This window comes from Spinacia oleracea, chromosome 4, assembly GCF_020520425.1.
Source record: "Spinacia oleracea cultivar Varoflay chromosome 4, BTI_SOV_V1, whole genome shotgun sequence".
Classification (NCBI taxonomy): Eukaryota; Viridiplantae; Streptophyta; class Magnoliopsida; order Caryophyllales; family Amaranthaceae; genus Spinacia; species Spinacia oleracea.
The window spans coordinates 18730008-18755740 of NC_079490.1; the positions used below are offsets into that span (position 1 = coordinate 18730008).

The 25733-nt window shown below is 38.2% G+C and overlaps 1 long non-coding RNA gene across 1 annotated transcript; it reads left to right on the plus strand.

Moving 5' to 3' along the window:
- The first annotated feature begins 798 nt into the window (after nt 1-798).
- Nucleotides 799-2320, plus strand: LOC130459649 (uncharacterized). The gene is made up of 3 exons (XR_008919174.1): nt 799-1068; nt 1235-1288; nt 1927-2320. It is a non-coding gene; the product is annotated as an uncharacterized lncRNA (long non-coding RNA).
- The last annotated feature ends 23413 nt before the right edge of the window (nt 2321-25733 follow it).

Sequence of the window (25733 nt, forward strand, 5' to 3'; positions counted from 1 at the left end):
TCCGGAATCGGAAATATTGAATATTGTTCGTATCGGAAATAGATTCCGGAAATGGAATTTTAATCGGAAGCGTATCGTACGAATTAGCATCGGACGAGGCCTGCCGGACGAAGGCCCAGCACGAAGCCAGGCCATCGCCCAGCAAGCACGCACGCCACAGCCCAGCGCGCACAAGGCCACGCATGCGTGGGCCGCGCTGCGTGGGCTGCTGCTCGCATGCGTGGGCAGCCCTTGTGGCTGCCGTGTGTGTGTGAGTTTGAGCTCATGCAAGATTCCTGAATCTGCAAGAGTCAGTGTATGATTAAATGTCTATTCCTATTGGATAAATTGATTAAGTAGAATTCATGTAGAATTCTAATTCCAATTAATTCGCATCCTACTAGGATTACGATTCCTTTTCCATAACTCTATAAATAAAGGCCTAGGGGTCATAATTTATACACAAGTTTCAAAGTATTCAAAAGTGAGTTTTTTGAGAGAAAATTCAAACACCCATCTTGCCCCAAAAGTGCCGAATTTTCTGAGTACCTTAAGGGCGATTCTAGTTGGTCAATCTTAAGGCGGATCCGGACGTGCTGTGGACTTTCTACGGAGGGACGACACTTGGAGTTCTAAAAGACTTGTTCTTGTTCGGTTCGGGCGCAGCTAGGGAAGGCACGCAACAAAGAGTATGCATCTAAACTATGCTAAATGATTATGTGTAAATAATATGTTTCCTGGGTTAATGGTTGTTTCCGCATGATCTATGTAATGTCATATGTATCATAACCTAACAAGTCGAAACCTGAAATCACGTAGTCCCTCTCTCTCTCTCCTCATTAGAGCGAGCCACCACCGTCTACCACCACCCAGAAGCTGCCTCCATGAACCTCCGACCGCCTACTCTCAAAACAGTACCACTCTTGTGCCGCCTCACACGCAACCCATCTTCCTCCTTGTCTCGTGCTTCTCTGTTTCACGAGACCAAATTGGTCTTGAAACCAATTCCCCCAATTGGAGTAATATAGTATACTGTACCTAATATCCAAAAGTCAACCTTTGCTTCCTTTTAACCACCAAATAAAATGAGTAAGTTTGCTTTGCTTGGATTTTTAGTAGTTTACGCATTAGTGTATTTTCAATGATTATAAAATGGTTTTAAAACAATTACTACATACGTACTAGCTAAATTGCATTATTTTTTTTAATAGCTACTAATTAATAATTTTCATCTTAAATTATAAACTATAAATAGTGCTGAGCTCGGGAGATACGGTACATTGAACAGGAAGTACAAACTACGGTTGAGGTAACATCTATTGTTAACACCCACAATCCCCTTATGAAATGTGTTTTGATGAGATTATGAAATATGTTTATAATGATATGTTTTTATTGGATTGTGGGATATGAAATGTGTTTATAAAGTATGTTTTATGATGATTATATTCAAGCATGTTTATGTATGATTTTATAAGAACGATGTCTATGAGTTAATAATAATAAGATAAGAAACATGATAAATACAAGTGTAACCGGTTCTGGCAGTTAGTGGGGTTACTATTTCTAGGTCGTGCACGTACCGCCGTACCGCGGGACACCCAACAAGGGAGAGTGCTCCTTGAGGGTTACCGCAAGCTAAAAGAGAAACTATTTAGGTACGGGCGTATGTCCAACAAGGGAGAGTGCTCCTTGAGGACTATCGCAAGGTGGGAGACGTCCCGCAAGGCTAACTTGTCAGTTACCAAGTAAAAAGAAGGTTTTAAGAAAGATAATGGGAACTATCAAAGTTTCAAGTTATAAATGATGTTTTATTGCATTTATGAAAATGTTTTACTATGTTCTATTCTCCTTGATTGCAAAGTAAATAAAATGAATTGAAATGAGTTTACGCTGTTAGGGTAGTATGTTACTGGGCCTCGGCTCACGATGTTGCTTTTGTTTTAGGTACGAAGAAGATCGTGGGATGCCTTAGAGTGAGGATGCAACCATCAAATTCACGATCGATGTTTAATAAAGATAACCATGTCATTAGTAATGAAGGGATATATTAATTAAACTCTAAGTTTGATTTCACGATTTGAGTTAGATTTTTAAATTAACGTTAAACATGTTAGAAATATTTATTAAGGTTTACTTAGATTTCAATGAAATTTTTTAAAGAATTAATCGAAGTGAAGTATAGTTACTGTTACTCAACAGTAGTCAGTAAATGTAAAAGGTTATGTCGCCTTGTATTTCCCACGAGGGAGATACGGCAAGTGACGCTCCGACTAAATTAGGGTTTCCGCTGCTAATTAAAGATAATTAACCTAATTAATGGTGTTTGGAAGTCGGGGCGTTACAATAAATAAGACTATTTATGATTGAGAATGTTTTTTTTGTGGAAAGAATAAATTTTTAAACAATTACTAAAAAATAATATCATAAAGCTAACCTAGAATGATCTGATGAAATCGGTTATACCATAAGATGACATTATAATTTATTTTGATAACCTATGTAAAGATATGAGAACAATAATTGTGTAGTACTACGTAATAGACTAATGGTGTTTAATAAAAAATACAATATTTTTTTATCTAAAGAATTAAACACTGCACCCTATACCTTTTTAGATGTTTTATGTGACACTAAACACTACCTTTATCTCTTAATCATAATAGATAATCCCTCAAAATCGGCGCAAAGCTAATGGAATTCTTTCATTGTTGATAGATCGATTTTATTTTAAGGAAATTTGTGATAGATTTTTATTTTATTTTTAAACGTGAAGTCAAGTCGTACTATAACTATCTCATGTATATCTTCAAAGTATATATTAAATCATCCATCACCCCAATTAATTCTATTTTCATCAAATCGTGCATTTGTTTTTCAATGATTTCACTTTCTTAAATATTATTTTATTATTTCGCCCTTTCTTTATTATGACCAATTGCAAATATTTGTTGTGTTTTATGTACTAATTGTATATTTTTCATCTTTTTTTACATTGAAGGTGGTGCTAGTTCCTTTTCAAAGAAACAGGGTGTAAAGATAGGTGCAGAATGAGATGATTACTTTTTCACCACAAAATAAGTCCGATCATGCTAAATTAATATTTTGATGGGTTTGTTTCTATTTGCTTTCATATTTGTGTATAATTTTTAGGATTCATACTCTTCATGTCTCTATACATTCTTAGTCGCTTATGTCAAGTCCAATCTCAATATTGAAAAATGGTCTCCCACTGTATTTTGTTCATGTTGATGCCTTCAGAAGTTAATAATCTCTATATGTACTATAAGAAAAATCAATTATCAATATATAATTTATTAATGATTTTTAGTTTTGTGTTTTTTTGTTACTAATGTCAATTCCTTTTTGCAGCATCCTCTAACAATTCCACAAAGAAAATGAATTACAAGGTTAATATAATGTTGTACAACTAATAATTAAAAGTAGGGGTGAGAATATTTCTATGTGTTCTCGTGCAACCTCCAATATTAAGTTTTTAGAATTCATCGAGAATATCATACAGAGTAATTTTTATGGCACAAATGTGATGCGAGTAGTGGTTGATAAGATATTATTTTATTTTATTTGATACTCCTAATTTGTTGTTATTGTTCATATTTCACTCCTAATTATAATTTAATAAGTTTTAATTATTTTTAGATTTAGAATTTGTTGATATGTTGCTCTGTTGTCATAATAGAAAACTAATCCCTTTATACCCTATTAAAAAAATTAAATTTGAGAGTTGCTTGAGAGAGCTTAATTGGTCATTCTTTTGTAAATTGTATCAAACAATTTATTACAGGGCATTAAATTAAGGGAATAATAACGAGTTAGGCATCACCGACAAAACCTCTACTATATATCCCACATAATACCTAAGTACCTCACAACGAATTAGGCATCACCACCACCAAGCACATATCCACATATTTGGTAGATTTTAACTTTACTTATATGGAGTAATTGGTAGACTTTGAATCTGATTATGAAAAACCTGAAGTACTATTATAGTTAACATAAAATTTACATTATACTGTAAATTAGTACATAATTGAAGAACTTAAAGTACTACCATGTAGGTAATTAGATCTTTATATGAAAATTGAAAAAAATCCAGAGTATTGTTCTTTATAGATCACACGAGATAATAAGTTTATGCAAAGTACTTAATTTAGCTAAACTATTCTAAAATTTATGATTTTTTATTTTTATTTTGTTAGATCATTAGACGAAGCTCAAATTACACTTTCAAATAAAACTCTTTAGAAGGTATTATTTGAATGTATTTCTTTTTATAAGGATGAGTACGAGATAAATATATAGAGTATTAATAAGTTTTAAGATATATATTTAAAACTTTTGGTTAACATATAAAAATAAGTTTGAGATAAGATATACCCTTAAGTCATAAGATCAATATTTAAGACAATAAAAATATATTTTAAAATTTCAATTAAAAGAAATCATAATTTAAGATAATATATATTTTGTATTTAGTCATAAGATAAAGTTTGAGTACAACGAGACACAATTTTAGTTATATCTCGATCAAAATGAATACAATTCCGTGCATCGCACGGGCTTAAATCTAGTTAAAAATAAATCTAAATTAAAATTCAATCCTAAATCAAACACTAATCTAATTTAATATAAAATGCAACAGTTGGTATTATATAGGAGTTTTATTTTAACTTAACATTTTAATTAAATTCGTGCATCGCACGGGCTAAAATCTAGTCCTACAATATATGGGATATATAAAACCTTGTACTTCTAAAACAATGAATCATCCAGTATAAAAAAACATATATGAATTTTTAATAAAAAAAACCTATGCTCCTGAAAGTAATATCCCCATCTCCCTCAAAATACAGAATTTTCATAGCTTTAATCCCGATGATACCAATGAAATCTTTTACCTAATGATTACAAATTCCACACTTCCACAACAAACGGAAAAACCACAGCACCTCCCAGCAAACACAAGGAAATAAGGCCACAACAAACTCAAGCTGCAATACGTATTGAGAGAAATACAGTGAATCATTACACTTGATCAAACCGTAAAACTAACAAACGGAGGCCATAGACAATATCAGAGGAATACAAGTAATGTAGCTGAAGAGCAGCAGTGTTACATGAATGAATTCTGGTCAAAACAACGCAACCAAACATCAGCAAACAAAAAAAAATTTAATCTACTGTCAGATGTTCAACATCACAACAGAAGCAACCAATGTAAATTCACACTAGTGATATTCTGAACCAGGACTGCTCCAAACTGTTGCAAGGAATTACCCTATCGTGTCTTCAAGATCAGCAAGTGGGGTTATTTGAAGGTTTAAACCCTTCCTCTTGCGAATACTCAACACATGGGATGTTGCCCTTGAAGTTGGGTCAAAAGGGTCATGATTGATCACCTCCCAGTGATCAAAGTTGAGCTGCAAAGACGCCATTCCAGAGGTTGCTGCGTTTATATCACGCCATATACCAAACGATTCAACAATTGGCAGATATGCCCTGATATTGTACAGGGGGAATTAGTTCTCTGCATTTGTGAGAACACCTGTCCACGATGCTCGTTAAGGTAGTAGCACACACCCTCAAGGGCTTATGTTGGTGCTAGGATCTCAGTGAGATACACTGGTTCCATGAGTCTTGGTTTCACAGACAATTGTGAGGCATACAAACTTCTTTTTGCGGCTGAGAGGATTTGTCCTCTCCCTCTGTGATGGACATCTGCATGCAGATGTCCATCACAAAGGTCGAAACACACTCCTCTGAGCTTCTCTTCTGCTAAGACCCCTCGGGCTGAAACCGATTAGAATGCGCAGCTAACCATCTCTCTAATTTCACTCATCTTACCCCATTTGCACGCGTCAACCAAGAGGTTCGGACCAAAATCTTCGAGCCCAAATGCCCATATGTTACGAGCTAAAATCTAGTATGTTAATATTCCAATCTTTAACCCTTATAAAAGCCACAATTACAAGTTTGGAACAGTAAAATGACATCCCCACCCCTCAATTCCTTCTTTGAAAAACAAATATTTTTCTTAAGAATAGTGGATTAATGGTTTTACCCTTCCCTACTCCATTTACGCTTATGCCCTTCTTCTTTCCTTTTTCCACGTTTAAGCTTCATAATATCATTCATCACCGACCCACACAAAACTGAAAGAATAATGACGAGCTTCACCAACCCAGAAAATTCTCCTCCTCTCTCGTTTTCAATTTCCCCCAATAGCAAAACATTCTCCTCTGAATTTATGATTGAGAATGTTTTTTTTGTGGAAAGAATAAAGTAGATAATTGTTCAAAAATGGAAATAGGACAATGATGAATTGTTTGATTGGGGAATTTGAGGGTACTATCTCCAGTCTTATTTTGATGGACTTGAATAACATAACAAAATTGCATTTTTATCAATTGTACAACATTTGTGAGAGCCCATATCTCTCACTTATCTCTCTAGTAGAACCCTTGTTTCTACTCCTTATGTTTTGTGGAGCTCTCTTGATTAGCCCACCTCTTCACTGATGCACATACAACATATTTATAGTTGTTGTATCCTAGTTTCTAGATTTTTCTACACTTGTCTAATATTACATATTACATATTTTCACATCACATATGTAAGATACTTCTAGATACATCATCACTTGATTATTCATTACTCATCTAGATTTTTCTAGAATAACCTCTAATACTCCCCTTAATCTATAAAAATCTTGTACTTTAAAATCTTAAATATGTTGATGCACCTGTCATCAGCAACCTGACCATGTATTGAAATTTATTTTGTTAGCGCCTATGTCACCAACTATCATCGACAATTTGCTTCTTCTTCACATCTTGTAGATCTCTTCAATTCTTTGTGTTGGTACCCTTGTCACCAAATTTCTCCCCCTAATCTTAACTTTCACATGTATATAATATACTAAAAGAGAGAAAATCAATGTGGTGATGACAAATATCACTCATTGATTGGCCTCTCTTTTAATATAAATAATTAAGTTAAAAAAAAATAAAGCAACAAATATTTTCAAATCCAATAATATCAAGAAATGGACTATGTTAAACATCAGAACCATATACCTAGGTGGGGCCTTTTGGACCTATACATATTTGACATTATCGATCATATATGACACATGTCACTTCCTGGTGAAAAATTTTCCCGCAAAAAACGTTTTTTCTAAAAATATATCAATTTTATTTCTTTTGTATTTTCTATCCGTTTCTATAAACTGTTTATGTATAGAAAAAAAATTGGAATATAAAATATGAAAAATAATCCCGTGTGTGCACGAGATTTAATCTAGTAAGCATTATACACTTCGTATAAGGTACTGTATGAAGATTTATTCAAAACATATGGTTCATATTTAAAATGTTTTTCTAATTCCCTAACAAAGAAAGACTGACTTACATAATGATGTCACAGCGAAAACTTCGACGATCCAAACGAATATTTATATAGGTTAAAAGTATTGAATTTATAGAAAAACAAAATGAACCCTAACCTAGAAAATAGGATAAGAATCCGGCCTAAGACCAGCCCCGGCTCTGAGGGTAGGCGGGGAGTGCAACCGCCTAGGGCCCGGGGGTAAAGAGTGGCCCAAAACTAAAATTTGTACTGTATATTAATACAATATTAAATAAACGCGCTTTAGAACAAAAGATCACCCTTAGCTGAGTGGTAAGGTGTTTTCACGTATGTCTCCATAAACTGGGGTTCGATTCCGCGCCCAGCATTACTTTAGTTCTTTTTTTTGGCAATTAAAGTAATTTTATTACCAAAGGGAGAAAGTTAGGCAAAGCCTTTACAAGACTGACCTCAAGGCCAACAAAGCCAAAGAAACCAAAAGCTAACAGAGACTCCTAGCTACAACTTAACTTAGTTAACAAATCACTAAGATCAGTAGGAGCTCTAGCAGCCACTCTAAACACAACCTCTCTAAACAAGACATTAGCTCCTTTACAACGGTTGTTAAACAGTTTATCATTCCTATACAGCCACAGAGTATAGGTGCATTCTGAGAAGAACATGAGCAACATTTTGTGTCTTCCACTGCCTCTCTTGCTACTTTTGATCATCCATTAGAGCTCACTTGCAAAGCTAGCAATAGACCTGCTAAAATGAAGAAGGTGTAACACCTTCTGCCACACTTGATTAGAAGTAGGACACTTGAAGAATAGGTGATCCACAGTCTCCTCAGTTGACCCACACAACCGACAGGAGTTAACATTTATCCCTTTCCACTGCAGCAATCTGTCAAGAGTGGGCATTCTATTCCACAGAGCCAGCCAAAGAACAAACATACTCTTAGGTGTGGCTTTGTTGTTGCAGACAATTCTTCTCCAGGGAACCTTGTTATGGACTCCATTCAATTTCTGATACATAAGCTTAATGGAACAAGCTCCATTCTTGACAACAGCCTGCCACCCTCCAACAGACTCAATGAGATGCCAACAACCAAAGATCTTCTTAAGTGACCAAGACATGGTACTAGGACAATGGAAATCAGCAACATCCCTACCTTTCATATAATAGCTATCCACCCATCTCACCCATAGCTTGTCTTTTTTATTGGTGATAGCCCACAGTAATTTGCACACTGCTGCTTTGTTCCAAACTTCCATATTTTTTATATTTCATCCACCTGGACACCTAGGGAGGCACAGGTTTTTGCCAAGAAACAATTGCTTTCTTGGAAGGTGAAATATCACCAGTCCAAAGAAAGACTCTGCAGTAACTCTGAATTTCTTTGATCACCCTTTTAGGCAACACAAACAGCTGACACCAATAAGACTGCAAGCTAAGAAGGATAGTTTTCACTAACTGCAGCTTGCCAGCATAAGAAAGGTATATAGAAGTCCAAGTTTTAGCTCTAGCAAGCACCCTCTCCACTAAAGGCTTACACTGTACATAAGACAGTTTCTTTGTAGTCAATGGCACACCTAGATATCTAAAAGGAAATCCACCAGCAGGAATTCCTAAAGAATTAAGAATTTGCTCCTGAACTTCACTAGTAACACCCCCCACATAAATGTTGCTCTTATCCAGATTGGCCTCAAGACCAGAAGCTTTAGAAAAGAGTTGAAATTTCTGAAACATCATGGTTGCAGATGTTAGATCACCTCTACATAATAGTAGAAGATCATCTGCAAACATCAGGTGGGTAACATCTAATCTCTCACACTTAGGATGGAAGTTAAAGTCTGGATCAAGCTTTAATTGCTGCATGTGTCTAGTCAAATATTTCATTCCTAGTGCAAACAGGAAAGGAGACAGGGGATCACACTGTCTTAAACCCTTTTTAGCAGGAAAAGGCATACAAGGCTTGCCATTAATAAGGACACTGTAGGAGACAAAAGAGAGGCAAGAAAAGATCTACTCAAGGAACAAAGTAGGGAACCCCATTTCTGCCATAACACTTCTTAAGAAACCCCATTCAATGGAGTCATATGCTTTCTTCAAGTCAACTTTGTTCATGCATCTAGGAGAAAGGGTTTTCCTAGTATAACCTTTAATTAGCTCTGTAGCAAGCAAAATGTTATCAGAAATATGCCTTCCAGGAATGAACCCAGCTTGGCACTCATGAACCACACTACCAACAACTCTTTGAAGTCTAGCAGTCAGAAGTTTTGAAATGATCTTATACAGTACTGTGCAACAGGCAATAGGCCTAAAATCCTTGACCTTTGAGGGGTTAGGGATCTTAGAAACTAGAGTAATTGCAGTGCAGTTTACCTATTTAAGAAGACTCTTCTGGTTGAAGAACTCCTGAATAGCATTATAGATATCATGCTTTACCACTGACCAGGTTGATTTAAAAAGCACAGAGTTCAGCCCATCAATACCAGGTGCCTTGCTATCATCAATACTGTGTAAAGCTGAGTCAATTTCCTGAGTAGTCACTGGATTGCATAGAAAGGCTCTTTCTTCACAGCTAAGAACAGTTCCACTTCTCATAACTGGCACATCAATCAATGGAAGTTGAGCAGCACAAGAGCCAAGCAGCTCAGAGTAGAACCTAATCACTTCATTCTGAATGTCACTGGGTTTCACTAGTTTGTTATCATTTGGATCATCCAGCACTGAGATTCTATTGATCCTGTGTCTTTCTTTCACTGCTGCAAAAAAGAATTTATTGTTGGAGTCTCCATTATGCAACCACTGTAATCTTGATTTCTGCTTCAAAGCTGATTCTTCAATTGCCAACCATTTTCAAAGATTAATAGAGCAATTTTGTTCCATAACCAAGAGGGGGCCATCATATATCAGGGAGCACTTTGGGCTGGTTTTGGATGACATCAAGCTCTAGTCTACTTTGATCATTTCTCTCCTGGATACCCTTAAACTCCTTGCAATGAAGGTGTTTGAGCTTGTGTCTGATCATTTTGAGTCTATGCCACACTGAGAACATGGCATTACCAGGAGGTGTTTCCTTCCAACATTGTTCCACTATACCCATAAAATCTGGATGATCAACTAAGTAGTTGAAAAACTTAAAAGGCCTACCACCCTTGTTATCATCTGCAAGACAGTTAATGAGGACTGGACAGTGATCAGAAATACCAGAGTTCAAGTATTCAGTGCAAACCATGCTCTTTTTATCCATCCACTCTACATTTCCAAGACACCTATCAATTCTACTTTTTGTCTTAGTGCCATCTCCACCTTTGTGCCTGAAAAGAAGTGACCAGTACTCTTCAACTCAGAGAATGCATACTTATCCACAAATTCCCCAAAATCCTTAATCTCAGCCAGGGTTACTGTTGTCCCATTAGCTCTATCTTGAACATCTAAGATAGTGTTAAAGTCACCAGATAGCACCCAAGGGCAGGTGCCAAATTTAGAGTACACATTTCCTAATTCCCTCCATAATGCTCTCTAGTATCTATGGTGTGAAGTCCATAGATTTCTCTAAAGAAAAACTCAAAGTCCCCATGGATATTATAAACTGAACAATGAATGAATTTCTCATCCTCTTGCTCCACTGTAAGTGTTACAAAATCAGGAATCCACCCAAGCCAAATTCTTCCTTTATCACTAAAGCTATAATTGTTGGCCCAACACCATTTTCCACCAAACTTATTCATTATTTCTTGAGATTTTCTACTTTTAACCCTAGTTTCCAGAATTTCCATCACTTTAATATTGTGAGTATGAAGGAGTTTTTTATATGTTCCAAGTGCAGATACTGACCATTATTGGACAGGTGGTGGATCAGGTTCCTCCTCCTGAATCACCTCAATTGTGTGCACCTCCTCCTCATCAGATACCTCCTCATCCAACACACTGAAGTGGTTATCAGTAGTAGCTGTAACACCCCTATTTCTTGTCTTTTTTGTAGCTACTCTCCACTCAGCATCAGTACCAAAGTAAGCAACAACCACAGTAAAATGCAAAGGTGTGGTCATTTGAGCAACAGGGGCAACTACTGGTTGTTTTGGAACCATACTTTCTTCACTGGTGGATCTTTCTTCTTTGCTTGCACTTGCCTATGCACCACAGCAGCACAATCATGCCCTGACATCTGACATTTATGACAATATGATGGTTTCCAATCATAAGTCACAGAATGTTTAAACTCCTTACCATGTGCATCCTCAATATAGACATAATCAGGTAAAGTAACAGTTACATCCATTTCCACTAACACTCGAGCAAATGAGACTCTCTGCTATCTAGAGGTACAATCATCAGCACATAGTGGGACTCCTAGCAAACTTGTAATTCTATTCAAGGAATCACTGCTCCAACAATTCAGGGGAAGATTAGGAAGTCTAATCCACAATGGAATAACTCTAAGAACCTCCTCATAAAAGTTAAACCCAGGTGCCCATGGCTTCAAAATGATAGGCTTGCTGAAAAAGTATAAGGACCACCCCCAATGATCATATCCCTGTCTCCAATAGAGGTGAAATAGAGGATAAAATAACCATCATCATGCAAGAACACAGTTGGGGGTTCAACCTGGTTCCAGTTAGCTGTAATGAAACGTTTGGGTGTATCACCCACTACATACATCACTAGGGAAGAGTTCCATTTCTCAGTCTATTTATCCACTTCTTCTTTCTGCATCTGTACCAATTTCCTACCATTCTTAACAATAGGTGAAACAAATTGAAGGGAAGCTCCTTTACCTGTCAGTGGTGAGCGATAGAACAAGCTAGACCATGTATTTCCTTGAGCAGGCATTGCAGCAGGAGGGGGTACACCATTGGTATCACCAGATCTACCCAACCCAGAATTTCTTCCTGCAACTGTTTCCTCCAATCTGCTAGACAGATCCTGAACCCTTGCAGCACATTCATATAGAACGCATCCCCCCTCTTAGTGTTTGATGGTTGCTGCTCCAGCAAACCCTCATTGTCATTTCTCTGAGTTTGGGGTATAGGGAGACCCAACACTCTATGATAGTCCTCAATAGTGTTATAAAGCTCAACTGAGATTAGCCCTGCACTGGGATGCACAAATGGAGACTGAATCATCACCATTGAAGAATCCTGCAAAGTTGGAGTTGCCAACAAACCCTGATTTTGAGTTCCTAAATTCCCCTCTTTTGTGCTATTAGAAGTGTTAGTAGTGTTTTCACAGTGTTTGGGAGTGTTTCCACCACCAGCCGCCGGCGTAGTGGCCGTCGTTTTCTTCTTTCTGCCCATCGATGGAGGTGTCGTACGAAAGAAGTAACCCTAAACGTACGACATGGCCATGAGAGAGAAAGTTTTTACTTTAGTTCTTTTATTTTAATAACTCTCCACCCTTTGTTTTGTTAATTAGTTTTAACTTTTAGTTTTTTTTTTTTTTTTTTTTTTTTTTTTTTCAAATTCTCTTCTATTTTGAGGAATTTATTTTCTCATTTATGTGCTTATGTTCATTTTTAACTTATTAAAACTCCCATGTTACGTATATAGTTCTTGACATCTAGTTTAGCTTTTAGTACTCAGTTATAATTCATATAATATTTAGGGATGAGCTGTACGAGGGACTATGAGTCTATCTTAGATAGTACTGAAAAATCAAATTTCATACTTTAATGAAAACAAGAGTAAAAAACTACCATTATAAAGATAATAATACTAAAATAATCTTATTTTTTTCCCAATGGTTAAACAATATATTCTATTATAGTAGATATATATCATCTCGAAAGGAGCCATAATCCCTAATTTCGCCTAGGGCCCCCAAAAAGTCAGGATCGGGCCTGCCTAAGACCCACTAAACTCATGCTCTTCTAATTCTATGGAACTACCTTCTAGGTTACTCCGTATTATAAATTTAATAAATACAACAGTAACCTATAAGGCTATAATGCATGGTATCTGAATAACAAAGTGATAAACCATGTAACTAGTGTCGCAATACGCATATTTGAAGGATAGGATGTAGATCCCAACTGATAAGAAATCTGGCTACTTGGAGCAGTGCTCCTGACATTAGATAATTGCACTAAATATTCACAGTACATCAAGAAAATCAAATATTAAAACATTAAGCACAAATGTAATCAAGAAAAGAAAATGATATGAAATCAGGAAAAAACATTAAGCACAAACAAGAAAAGAAAATATGTCACATAGAATTGCGAGTAATAAACCACAGGATTTAAATTCAAAAATTCAAAATGTGAAGAAACTTGAAGAAATTTCTTAAAGTTTCAATTTTTCTGTAGAATATTGTTATGTTTTGAGAGCAAATCTGCTCTTTTGTTTTGTGGTTTTGTATTGATTTTAGCACTGTGGCTGCGCTCATAAATCTCTAGGGATTGTAACCTAGTACCTGGACTATATATATGCAAAGGTGGCCATACATGTGAGAACACCTAGCATTCCAGTTGTACAGAAAACAACAAGCTTACAGCAAGCATAAGAGGACAAAATGAAAAAAACAAAAAGGAATCCTATGTGCTAAGCAACACAATAAGGACTAATCATTCTATTCTGAATAGTTGTTGATGTGAATATTTCTTCATCCCCTCCTCAAGTTGGACTTGTATATATGGTATAAGTCCTAACTTGCCACAAAGAAACTTGTGCTGCTGCTCAGACAATCCTTTTGTCATGATATCTGCTAATTGAAGAGAAGATCTAACAAAAACAGTACTGAGGAATCCATTCTCCATATTTTCCCTAACATAGTGACAATCTTTATTAAGGTGCTTAGTCCTTTCATGAAAGATTGGATTTTCTGCAATATGCATTGCTGATTTATTGTCACAGTATAAGGGAATGGATTTGGGAATTTGAACCTGCAACTCTTCTAGGACACCATCCACCTATACCATTTCACTTGTAGTTTGAGACATGCTTCTGTATTCAGATTCACATGAAGATTTTGAAACAGTCTTTTGCCTTTTAGTTTTCCATGAAACTAAAGAAGCTCATAAGAAGACACAATATCCAGTCAAGGACCTAGAAGTAAAAGCACATGATCCATTTTCTGCTTCATAATATGCCACCAAGTGTTTCTGTGAGTTGCTAGGATAGAAAAATCCCCAATCAGGTGTTCCTTTTAAGTATCTAACAACATGTAAGGCGGCATGTCAATGTGGTTCCCTAGGGAAACCCATGAATTGGCTAAGTTGCTGAACAGAATAAGAAATATCAGGTCTACTTAGATTCAAGTAGAGTAATTTACCAATCAGTCTTCTATATCTCTCAAGATCTTCTAAGGCTTCACCACCTTCAGTGGACAACTTAACATTTGAGGGGAAAGGGGCTGCACCAGCTTTCCAATCCACCATATTTTTATGATGCAAAAGATATGCAACATATTTCCTTTGATTAAGGAGAGTTCCTCTTTCACTTCTGGACACTTCAAGACCTAGAAAAAGTATCTCAACTCACCTAAATCTTTCACTGTGAATTCTGCATGTAAATCTGATTTGAGAGTCTTGATGTATTCCTCATGATCTCCTGTTATCAGGAAGTCATCTACATATACTAGCACTATGCAAAATTTTCCATACTTCTCTCTATAAAATAAAGAATAATCTCTGAAAGTCCGATAGAAATCCCTAAGCTTGAGGAATTTAGTCACTTCCACATTCCACTGTCTTGAAGCCTATTTTAGACCATATAGACTTCTTATCAGCTTACATGCCTTCCCCTTTGGAACTTTGGTATATCCCTTGGGTGGCTTTAAATACACCTCTTCATCTAGAAATCCGTGAAGAAATGCATTATTTATGTCTAACTGGTGTATTTTCCAGTTCTGAATTGTTGCCAAAGCAATCAGAATCCTGACAGTTGCAAATTTTGCAACTGGTGAAAAAGTGTGCTTATAATCCTTTCCCTTTTCCTGTTTGTCTCCCCTTGCAACGAATCTAGCCTTAAGTCTTATGACATTTCCATCTCTGTCTTTCTTCACAGTGTAGACCCATTTCGAGTCTAAGATTTTCTTGTTTGGGGGTAGCTCACAGAACTTCCAAGTACCATTCTTTTCGATTGCCTTGAATTCCTCATTCATAGCTTGTCTCCAACCTTCTTCCTGAGCAGCTTGATTATAGGTATAAGGTTCTATGATCTTCATTACATTATTAAAGGAAATAATGTAATCCTCACTGTGTAGACACCTACTTTTGTCCCCATTCCCGCAAGGGAAAGGTTCGATGATGAAAGCATAAAAACTCCACTTGACAACGCATCTCCTATAAAATAAACGAATCTCGATTCCCCATTTCATTTCACCCGAAACCAGCTATTTATGGAAACCTGCTAAAAATAGTAACTGCCGTAAAAAAGTAGCTTCTAAAAGTGGCAAAATCATAAAAGATAGAAACCTGTCAGAATTAGGTGTTGCATTCCAACATAAATCCTAAATGAGATAGAAAACTGCGAGAATCCTATTCCTAAAAGGATTCGGAAATAAGAGTTTACATATTAATTAAAATCCTAACGAGCCTAGAGTTCGTAACGGGCCCAGACGCATTCCGTCACAAATTGATACGCGCTAAAAGACTCAAATTAATCTCAAACTCTACGGATTTTAGAATCCGAATCTGACTAAACAAAGAACTGCCCAGACCCTATTTTCAACGCCTGGCTCTGGGCGCCGAAATCTTCGGCGCCCAGGCCTGGGCGCTGAAAATATCTGGGTACGTTTCTTTTCCTAATTCTTTGCGGATTAGAACTCTGCAATTCTATCTTTCCACGAACTCTTCCCTATAAATAGACCCCTAGTTTCGACGTGAAACAAGACACAACAACACATAATATATTCTGAGTATTGACTCTAAACCCCTTAGCCTAAGCCTCTCGCTGCGAAACTGTTCACGCGTTCTGTCGCAATCGATCCATAAATCGAACAGAACGTATCCTGTCCCATAATCGAGATTCGTTAAATAAAAAGGAGAAATAGCAAAGTCAAAGTGGTTAGTTTTCTGAGAACCCTGACGCACCTCTCAAAGGTGCGTCGTAATGTGTCCCTTTTCGATGATTTAACTGCTTTCCTCGCCCTTTTTATGAACTGTTAAACTAACCTAATATGATTGTTCTATCACGCCTAATAAATATAATATTTTTGGGAAATCGGATTATCATGCTAGGTCCCTTAATGCTATTTAAATCAGATAATCACGATCGAATTAGTATTATATGTTGCATATTGCTAAAATCAATTCAGATTAGTTTAATAGTTAACGCATGTCCCTTCAATTATTTATGCTGAGCTAGTAAGGATATCCTGCCTCTGGAGTTATCGACGAGAAAATTACTCCTCTCGGTAGTTACAGTCCCCCGAACCCTCAATCTCTACCTTGCGGGTGTATATTGAGAGATCCCCACACCAGGGATCACAAGGGAACCTACGGCCGTCGTGGTCAAACATAATTGCACTCCCTTTATGTCACGATAACCGGGTTTTGTCAGTTTTTCTCATTGTCGTTAAAAATTGAATGGCGACTCCTATATTACTAGTCAATTGGGTGTATACTCACAGGAAATCCAATTACACTTGATTGAATAAAAATAATCGTCACACCCACGAGGGACAGGTCACGCATTAGCCTCGCGCTTTTTCGACCCCCTCACAGTGGCGACTCCCCTGGGGATAGTGAAGGAAATACTCGTGCTTGTAGGTAATCAAAATAGCCGAAGGGTGAAACGATCCTACCCCGCGTTTATTTCCCCATCAAGTTGGGACGACTTGAAAATCAGCATATTAATGTGAACGGGCAGAACATCATAACGAATCTCGGCTCCCTCGGGAGTTGGGACTAAGGATACCTTTTTTCGCCAATAGGGGGGTGCATACGCCGCACATGTTTCCCACTCGGTACTTGTGCAGGTAGTACACCTATCCCGAACCCAATCGCTCGCCCATTAGGTCCCTCTCGCCTGCATGCCCCCTTGGCTTGCACTTGCGGGTTGGCCTCTTGAGCGAAATTCGTCTGTTGAAGACACTACCTCGACCGGGGCATGTGTTGGATCTACGATAGAAGCGGTACCAAGCCAGGCGCAAATAAACTACCCATAGAAGCCTATCATAAACTACGTGGCATATTTAATTTTCAAATCCATGTTTTGTAATGTAGTTATGTGTAGCGAAATATGTGATTGTGTGTGACAAACTATCCTAGAAAACCAACGACCTTAAAAACTTCCCAAACATTCATAAACCAATTTACCAAAGAGTTATACCGAAATACGTGTTCCGCAAACCCGAATGATCGCCACAAAATAAGCGACGCTCGGGATGGCCTGTAACGAATCCCACAAACGCTGTCGTGCGTAAAGGACGTTATTAGGCAAGCACGCAAATCGAAGTCGCATAAACAGAAAACAGAAAACGAGAACCAGCCAGGGACGCATTTTCAACGCCCCTGGCTGGGCGCCAAAATTTCTCACGCCCACTGCTGGGCGCTGAAGTTGCTGCTTGACTTTCTGGTCAGGCGCAGCAGCCTCGGTACCCAAGCAAAAAGAAAGTACGTAGCACAAAAAATGTTCATCAAAAGAATTGCTACGAGGGCGTAAGAAAAGCACTCGATTTCAAAAGGTGACTCGCGAAAAATTAATAACTCTTTGTGTCGTCGTTAGGCCTCCTACGACGGCAATGCTCGGCACTAAAACCGAACATGCTAACAACTATGAATGTCACACAGGCAAGTGTTTCGAAAATCCAAAGAATGACCAAAATAAAAAAACACCCCAAAAAGTGTACCGACAGAAGAAAGAGCGAAAAAGTGAAAAACCAATTTAGAGAGTCGAAGTCTAGACTAAGTAATGCTTGAAACTTTGGGAACCTAAACTTTAGCTTATCTTATGCCTAGGACCGGTCCTGCCACTTGGTGCCGATCAGGGAATCAACGGCTAGTGCGTCTCAAAGATACATCACCAAGTCTAGCAACTCCAAGCTCCGTCCTTCGTCTCTCATTTCAAGGATCTCCACCTCCCCAACCTCGATTCGCACCTCCAAACATGTCCATCGAAGATTTGCGAGACCAGATGGTCCAAATGACCCAACTCATGGGCCAACTGAAAATGGAAAATGAAGCCTTAGCGGCTGCGCAAGCCAAAAATGACCTCGAAAATGAGAAGAGGATCGAAAAAATGGTCCTACAACAAACCATGGGGAGCAAATACTTCTCCCTCGAGCCTGAACCTTTTTCTGGCAAATTACCAGAAAAGTTCAGTTCATCCGACTTACCAAAGTTCAAGGCCACGGATAACCCCCGTGATCATCTACTGAGCTTTGTGAATACCATGAACTTGAAAGGCGTGGACAAGTCCATGTACCTACCTGCCTTTCCTTTGTCCTTGGAACCTGTGCCGCTCAAATGGTACTATCACCAGGACCCTAAGCTCTTCCCCACTTGGGAAGACTTTGTCAATGTCTTCATCAAGCAATACTCGTCGAACATGGATTTCCAAGTCACCATGCGCGAGCTGGAAGTTCTCTTCCAAAAGAAAAATGAGGGTTTCACAACCTACTTTGCTAGATGGAGAGACCAGGCGGCCCAGCTAATCAATAGGCCTCCCGAAACAGAATTGGTCCAAAAATTCATTGATAACTTAGACCCGGCTTACAGACAACACCTTAGGTACCTGGGACTCGACACTTTCAAAAGGGTTTATGATGTGGGAATAAAAATCGAGGACGACCTCGCCAAAACCATACAGAGCAAACCTGCATATAAGACCAACACCTATAATCGGGGTAACACACCCCAAACCCAAGAAGTCCATGCTGTAGAAGAGGCTCCCGCCCGAAGATACCCTGTAAGATGGGTCCGAGACCGAAAGTTTGCCCCACTCGGGTCAACTTTGGTACAAGCCTTTGAAAGACTAACCAATCAAGGAAAGTTGAGACCTATAGGCCCCACCCGCGACCCTCCTGTCAAAAACAAATATTGGGTCGAAGGTACTTACTGCAAATTCCATCAAGGAAATGGGCATGACACTGAAAACTGCTGGTATCTAAAACATACGATCCAGGACATGATAGAGGATGAAGTAATACCTCTCCCTAACGTTGGCAAGCCCAACAACAACAAGAGCCCACTCGGCTCTTGTCACATCTCTCTCGACCAACCAGAGAATTTCGACCCCACGGTGTATATTACACCTCAAGGTGCACCACTCGCTGTGGTACCTATGGATCGAATCGAGAGGGAAGTGTGCGGTGTGTGGAACGATGATGCTGAAGATATTTACCTATCTCAAGTCTCGGGCCAGGACCTCTTCACTGAAACTTGGCCCGGGTATGCTCTCATTGACACCACCCCTCAGGAGCCCGAGGTCGACAACCTCACCCGATCCGGAAGGATATACCAACCGGATATTCACCCACCTCCTATGGGCGACATCCCGGTTAGGCAAACTCCTGAGAACGGGCGGCACGCCACCGTCGCGGAAGTCATTGAAAATCCTCTCCTGAAACAACTGAAAAGAACCAAGGCTGAGATTACCATCTTGGATCTTATGTGTACTTCAAAGGAACATCGCGAAAAGCTTATTCGCTCACTTGACCTCATCTCAGTACCCACAGATATCACACCTGACTCATTGGTTAGCCATGTCACGAGAGATGCCGGAGAAAAAGCCATAGTTTTCACTGATAAAGACTTACCCAAAGAGGGGGGTGCTCACAATAAAGCCCTTTACTTAGTGGTTGGATGCAAAGGACAAAACATCCCCCTAGCGCTCGTAGATAATGGTTCGGCGGTTAATGTCTGCCCATTGCGAACCGCCCATTGCTTGGGGCTAGGAAGCGATGACTTCCAAACCTCCTCACAAGGGGTACGAGCTTATGATAACTCCCGAAGGCCTGTGTTGGGAAAAATCAACCTTACCATACAAACTGGGCCTGTGGCACGCACCACGGAGTTTCAAATAATTGACATCAAGCCCACTTTCAACCTCCTCTTGGGGCGACCTTGGCTCCATGTGAAGGAAATAATGCCCTTGGTCCAAGTATGCATTCAATGTTAAGTCTAATAAATGCGGTTCAGTATTAATTAACAAGTTAATAATTCAGTGAGATCAAGTGAGCTGAATGCCTAGCTAGAGGCCGCTTCAGTTCAAGTGGAATTAATGATATTTAATCCACAGCTTACTCTTGACTGAACCCGTAGGGTCACACAAATAGTACGTAAACGGATCAAGTATTTAATGGCATTAAATACTCCATCTATGGATATTCGGAATCGACGGATCTTGGTTTCAGTGGGAGCTGAGATCGTCACAGGCAAGAAAAGAATACTCCGGAAATGATGATATTGCCGGAAACGGAAATATGGATCGTATCGGAAATATAAATATTATCCAAATCGTAGATGTTGCCGGAAACGGAAACATGGTACGTATCGGAAAATATTATCGGAAATAGAAATATTGCCGGAATCGAAAATATTGCCGGAAACGGAAATATTGTCTGAATCGGAAATATTATCGGAATCGGAAAATAATTCCGGAAACGGAAATATTAAATATTTGTTCGAAACGGAAATTAATTCCGGAATCGGAAATGTTAAATATTGTTCGTATCGGAAATGAATTCCGGAATCGGAAATTTAATCGGAAGCGTATCGTACGAATAAGCATCGGACGAGGCCTGCCGGACGAGGGCCCAGCTCGAAGCCAGGCCATCGCCCAGCAAGCCAAGCCAAGGCAGCGCCCAGGCCTACCGCAAGGCAGGCCCAGCGCGCGCCAAGGCCGCGGCTGCGTGGGCCTCGCTGCGTGGGCTGCTGCTCGCACGCACGCGCATGGGCGGCCCATCGTGGCTGCCGTGTGTGTGTGTGTGAGTTTGTGCTCATGCACAATTCCTAAAACGTGCAGAGTTCGGTTAATGATTAAATTCCTAATTCTATTTGATAAATTAATTAATTAGAGTTCTTGTAGGATTCTAAGTTTAATTAATTCGTATCCTAATAGGATTCCAATTCTCTTTCCATACCCCTATAAATATGTGGCCTGGGTTCACAATTTATAACGAGTTTTCAAGTATTCAAAGTGAGTTTTTGAGAAAAAAATTCAGTCACATATCTTGCCTAAAAGTGCCGAAATTATTAGTACCTTAAGGGCGATTCTAGTTGGTCAATCTTAAGGCGGATCCGGACGTGCTGTGGACTATCTACGGAGGGACGACACTTGGAGTCCTAAAGACTTGTTCTTGTTCGGTTCGGGCGCAGCTAGGGAAGGCACGCAACAAAGAGTATGCATCTAAACTATGCTATATGATTATGTGTAAATAATATGTATTCCTGGCTAAATGGTTTTTCCGCATGATTTATGAATTGTCATATGTATTATAACCTAACAGTGGTATCAGAGCCTCTTATTATTTTCATAATCTAAATTGCATGAACATGGTTAAATATTACAAATTTGCAAGAATTAAAAGGGGTGATTAATTTTCGTAATTGTTAATTAATTGCAAATTGCGTTTATTTAATTGTATGTAGGCAGTTTTTCGGCAGTTTCTTCGTTACTCATCCAAATCGAGTGATTTTTGTGTCAATTCCGCATGTAAAAGGCATTCTAAAATTTTGACAAAAATGGTTTTTTTTTGCCGAACCCAGAATTCTCAAATTCGAAGCCTAACTATGACTTTTCGAAGGTTTTAGTTTTTCGAATGCAAAATTTCGTAAATTTAAGATGTTAAATTAAATATTTGCGATTCTTGTTGATAAATCTTGAATTTTTGATTGACCTACTGTATATGTTTAACAAGTTTGAATGCCTAGCCTTGTTAATTATGCAATCTAATTTGTAATTATGATTAATTTGTTGAAAATTAGAATAATTTAGAATTAATTTGATTTTCATAATTAATTATAATTTAATTAGATACCTATGATTAAAAACCACCATAAAAATTGTAAATTTATGATAAATTTTAAATTTTTATGACCTAGGCTTGAATCCATGATAATCGGAAATCAATTGAATAATAAATTTTCGATTTTTCGCCCTAAAATTATGAAATTAATATTATTTATTAATTTGTCATTAATTTTTAATATAAATTTTCAAATTTTTATGCGATTCGCTCATATAACTTGCACGCACAAAGCAATGGATGCTACGTGTAACCCTTAAGGGGTGTTGTATAGTGCGGGCATGCGACGACGAGCAAGGGAGCTCGTCGCCCATGCGACACGAATGCAATGAGCAAGGCCATGGTGCACGAGCACAAGGCAGCAGCCCTGCCTTGTGTCGTGGGCTACGAGCAATGGACGAATGGGCATGGGCGAATGCAAGGCACGGCAGTCGCGTGTGGGCAGCAAGCGAGCTGCGCCACAACGCGCACTACCTCGCGCAAGCGCGCGCAGCCTCGCGCGCAGCCAGCGCAAGCTCGCGTGCCACGAGTGTTGCGCCCAGCGTCGATGCCTCGCGCAGCAAGCGCTGGCTCGCATCAAGCGAGCGCTGGCGAGCGCGCACAGCGAGCGCTGGCGAGCGCGCACAGCGAGCGCTGGCGAGCGCGCACAGCGAGCGCTGGCGAGCGCGCACAGCGAGCCCTGGCGAGCGCGCACAGCGAGCCCTGGCTCGCATGCAGCAAGCGCTGGCGAGCGAATGCAGCGAGCGATGGCGCGCGCGCAGCGAGCACCAGCTCGCGCGATGGCTTGCGAAGGGTAGAAGCAGCAGCTATGCGACGCAGCGCATGGGCTGCGCGCATATGGCCAGCGATGGCTGTGTGCGTGTGGCCCATGGGCGTGCGATGCGTAGGGTGTTTGCGTTGCGATTAGATCGTTTTGAATGTTTAATTTGAAATTTTCAGTTTACGTAATTTTAATAATTTAAATTATTTTCTTGGATTTTAATTTTGAATATTGTAATTATAATAAATTTTATTTATTCTAATTATTTTACTAAAATTAAAATCATGATTTAATTTAAATACGACTGAAATTAAATTAAACTTTTGGATTCAATTATAAATTTATATGAGCTTTAAATTTTAATTAAATTTGTATGTTTCCGGTTAGACTAGAAATACATTTTTATGTTTAAAATTAGTAAAGCATATGAATTTATTGGTTTGAGTGGGAGCCCTTTTTAGTCATAAACTCTTGATTAGGTCTACAAATCCTTAAGGTTAAAACAACTTGATTAGAATTAATAAGGACTGAATAATTGGTAGATTATTGGTGCCCTTGATTAATTGCTGCAAATGTTTACGTGATGCATAATGTGTTTTACTAACCAGCTAAGTGGGCCATTCATGATAATGAATGGGTGAATGGTATATATTGTATATGTACTGTTTTGCAGGTTATGAAGTGACTAGTATGGCCCAAATAGGATAGAAAATATGGTCTGCGTACCATTAATTTGAATGTAATTGGTCTAAAGTACCAAAGTTATTTTTCAATTCAAATATGGTATGCGTACCATCAAATAGTTGTAATTAGTTTTAATTATAGCTTATCCTATTTGAAGAAAATGGTGCCTCCCACGGAGATTTTCAAGACGGACTTTGAAGTTAAAGCTTCAAGATGAAGTCGGGCCATACTAGATCACATTTATCTTATGCATGTTTTAAGTTATTTATTGCTTTTAAATATGTCTTAAAATGCATGAGATCAAAAGCTTGATTATGTTGCATGATTAAGGATTTTAGTTCACTTAAAATCTAACCAACATAGTAAGAGCCTTAAGTTCCAAACTTAAAAATTGAGTTATAAGGTGCCATGCCAAAATATACACTTGCTTGGATATCCTTTACATCAATCTAGTAATAGTTTTCGCTCAGCGAGGTGTTACTTATTGGTCCTAAAGGGGCAAGGTACACAAATAATTGTGAGTACATGTTAGTTTTGGTGAAACTCAACGATATAAGTAAGGAGTCCTTTTATGTCGTGGAAAAATCGATAGGTTTACCTAATAAGCTCTTAGACGTACCTATCAACCAAGAATAGTTTCTAGACTATTAGCAAAAGGTTTTTGCTTACCTAAGATGTTTTAGGATTGAGTCGACAAACTGTGCTTAATTCTTCAATGATTTTAGGGTCTTGGAATCATTTTATTCACACCTGCCGGAACAATAAAATCGAATAAAATGCTAATAACTTGTTTGAATTGCATGATTGCTTTAATTTCAAGTTATTATTCATGATAAATGTTTAGACTTTGCATGCTTCAATGTATGTTTTAATTATTGTTTATAATTAAATATCTTGCACTGCAATAAATCCTTTTAGAAAGGTAACAGTAAATTTCCTTGATTGGTAATGAATCCAAGAACGATTCACGGAAATGAGAGAAAGTGAGCAATTTAAAATATACGTTTCTTATAGCGACTTTTATGGTTGTTTTCGAACATCAAAGTCGAATGGCAAACCAATTGGTGCTTGTGAATTCAAAATACAATGTAGTTTTGAGATCATAAAGCATTGAGCTTAAAACGCTCAGCTTTACCAATGGTTAACAACCTAATATCTTTGTCCATTTAATTCTCGAATGAGTCTAGTCCCTAGACATTCGAATAGATCGATGCTTAGAGAACTTTAGAAGCTTCTGGTAAGATCATCTAGTTGAAACAAAATATTCAACATAAATTAAATGGTAAAGAACCTTGTTGGGGTGACATTGGACATGTCTAACAAAGTATAAAAGTCAACACTAAAGAATTCAATTCTTAAGACTATAATAAAGGGTACAAGAAATAGGAAAACGAGGAACAAATGAAAGGAATTTACGATTCCGTTTCTACCTATAAGTTTATGTTTAAAGAGAAGTGACCTAGCAATCAAACTTCCTTGGTATCATATACCGCTTGAGGTTCTTACTTCGGTAATAACTCAAACAATGAAAGCTAGGATACACTAATGACCTACAAGTGGGAAATGAAGCATGGCAATGCTACATTAGTTGTAGGGTCATCTAGTTTGTTTAAATCCTTTCAAAGGCTGGAACTTAATGGCTATTTTGTTCCATAATCAGCATACCTAAATTTCTGCTTCAAACACAGAAAGACTCACATTCAAGAAAAACAAAAACAATGTTTGTTTGTTTATTTGAATGAAATGGTCAATTACAGGTTGAGTCAATATGCTTGATTAAAACAAACAACTCTTTAAAGAACTTTACTAGGTTCAAATCAACCCCTTGATTTGAGTTCCATTAATCTTTGGCATTGTTGCTTAGACCATATCAACAAGTTAACATTCATAAGCTCTATTTTGATGGACTTTTTGAAAGTTGGTTGATTTCTAGATCAACTTAAGACAAGCTAGTCTTACTTGTTGAAAGTAACAAAGAATATGAACTATTGTTAGAACGCCTAGACGATAGAATTCA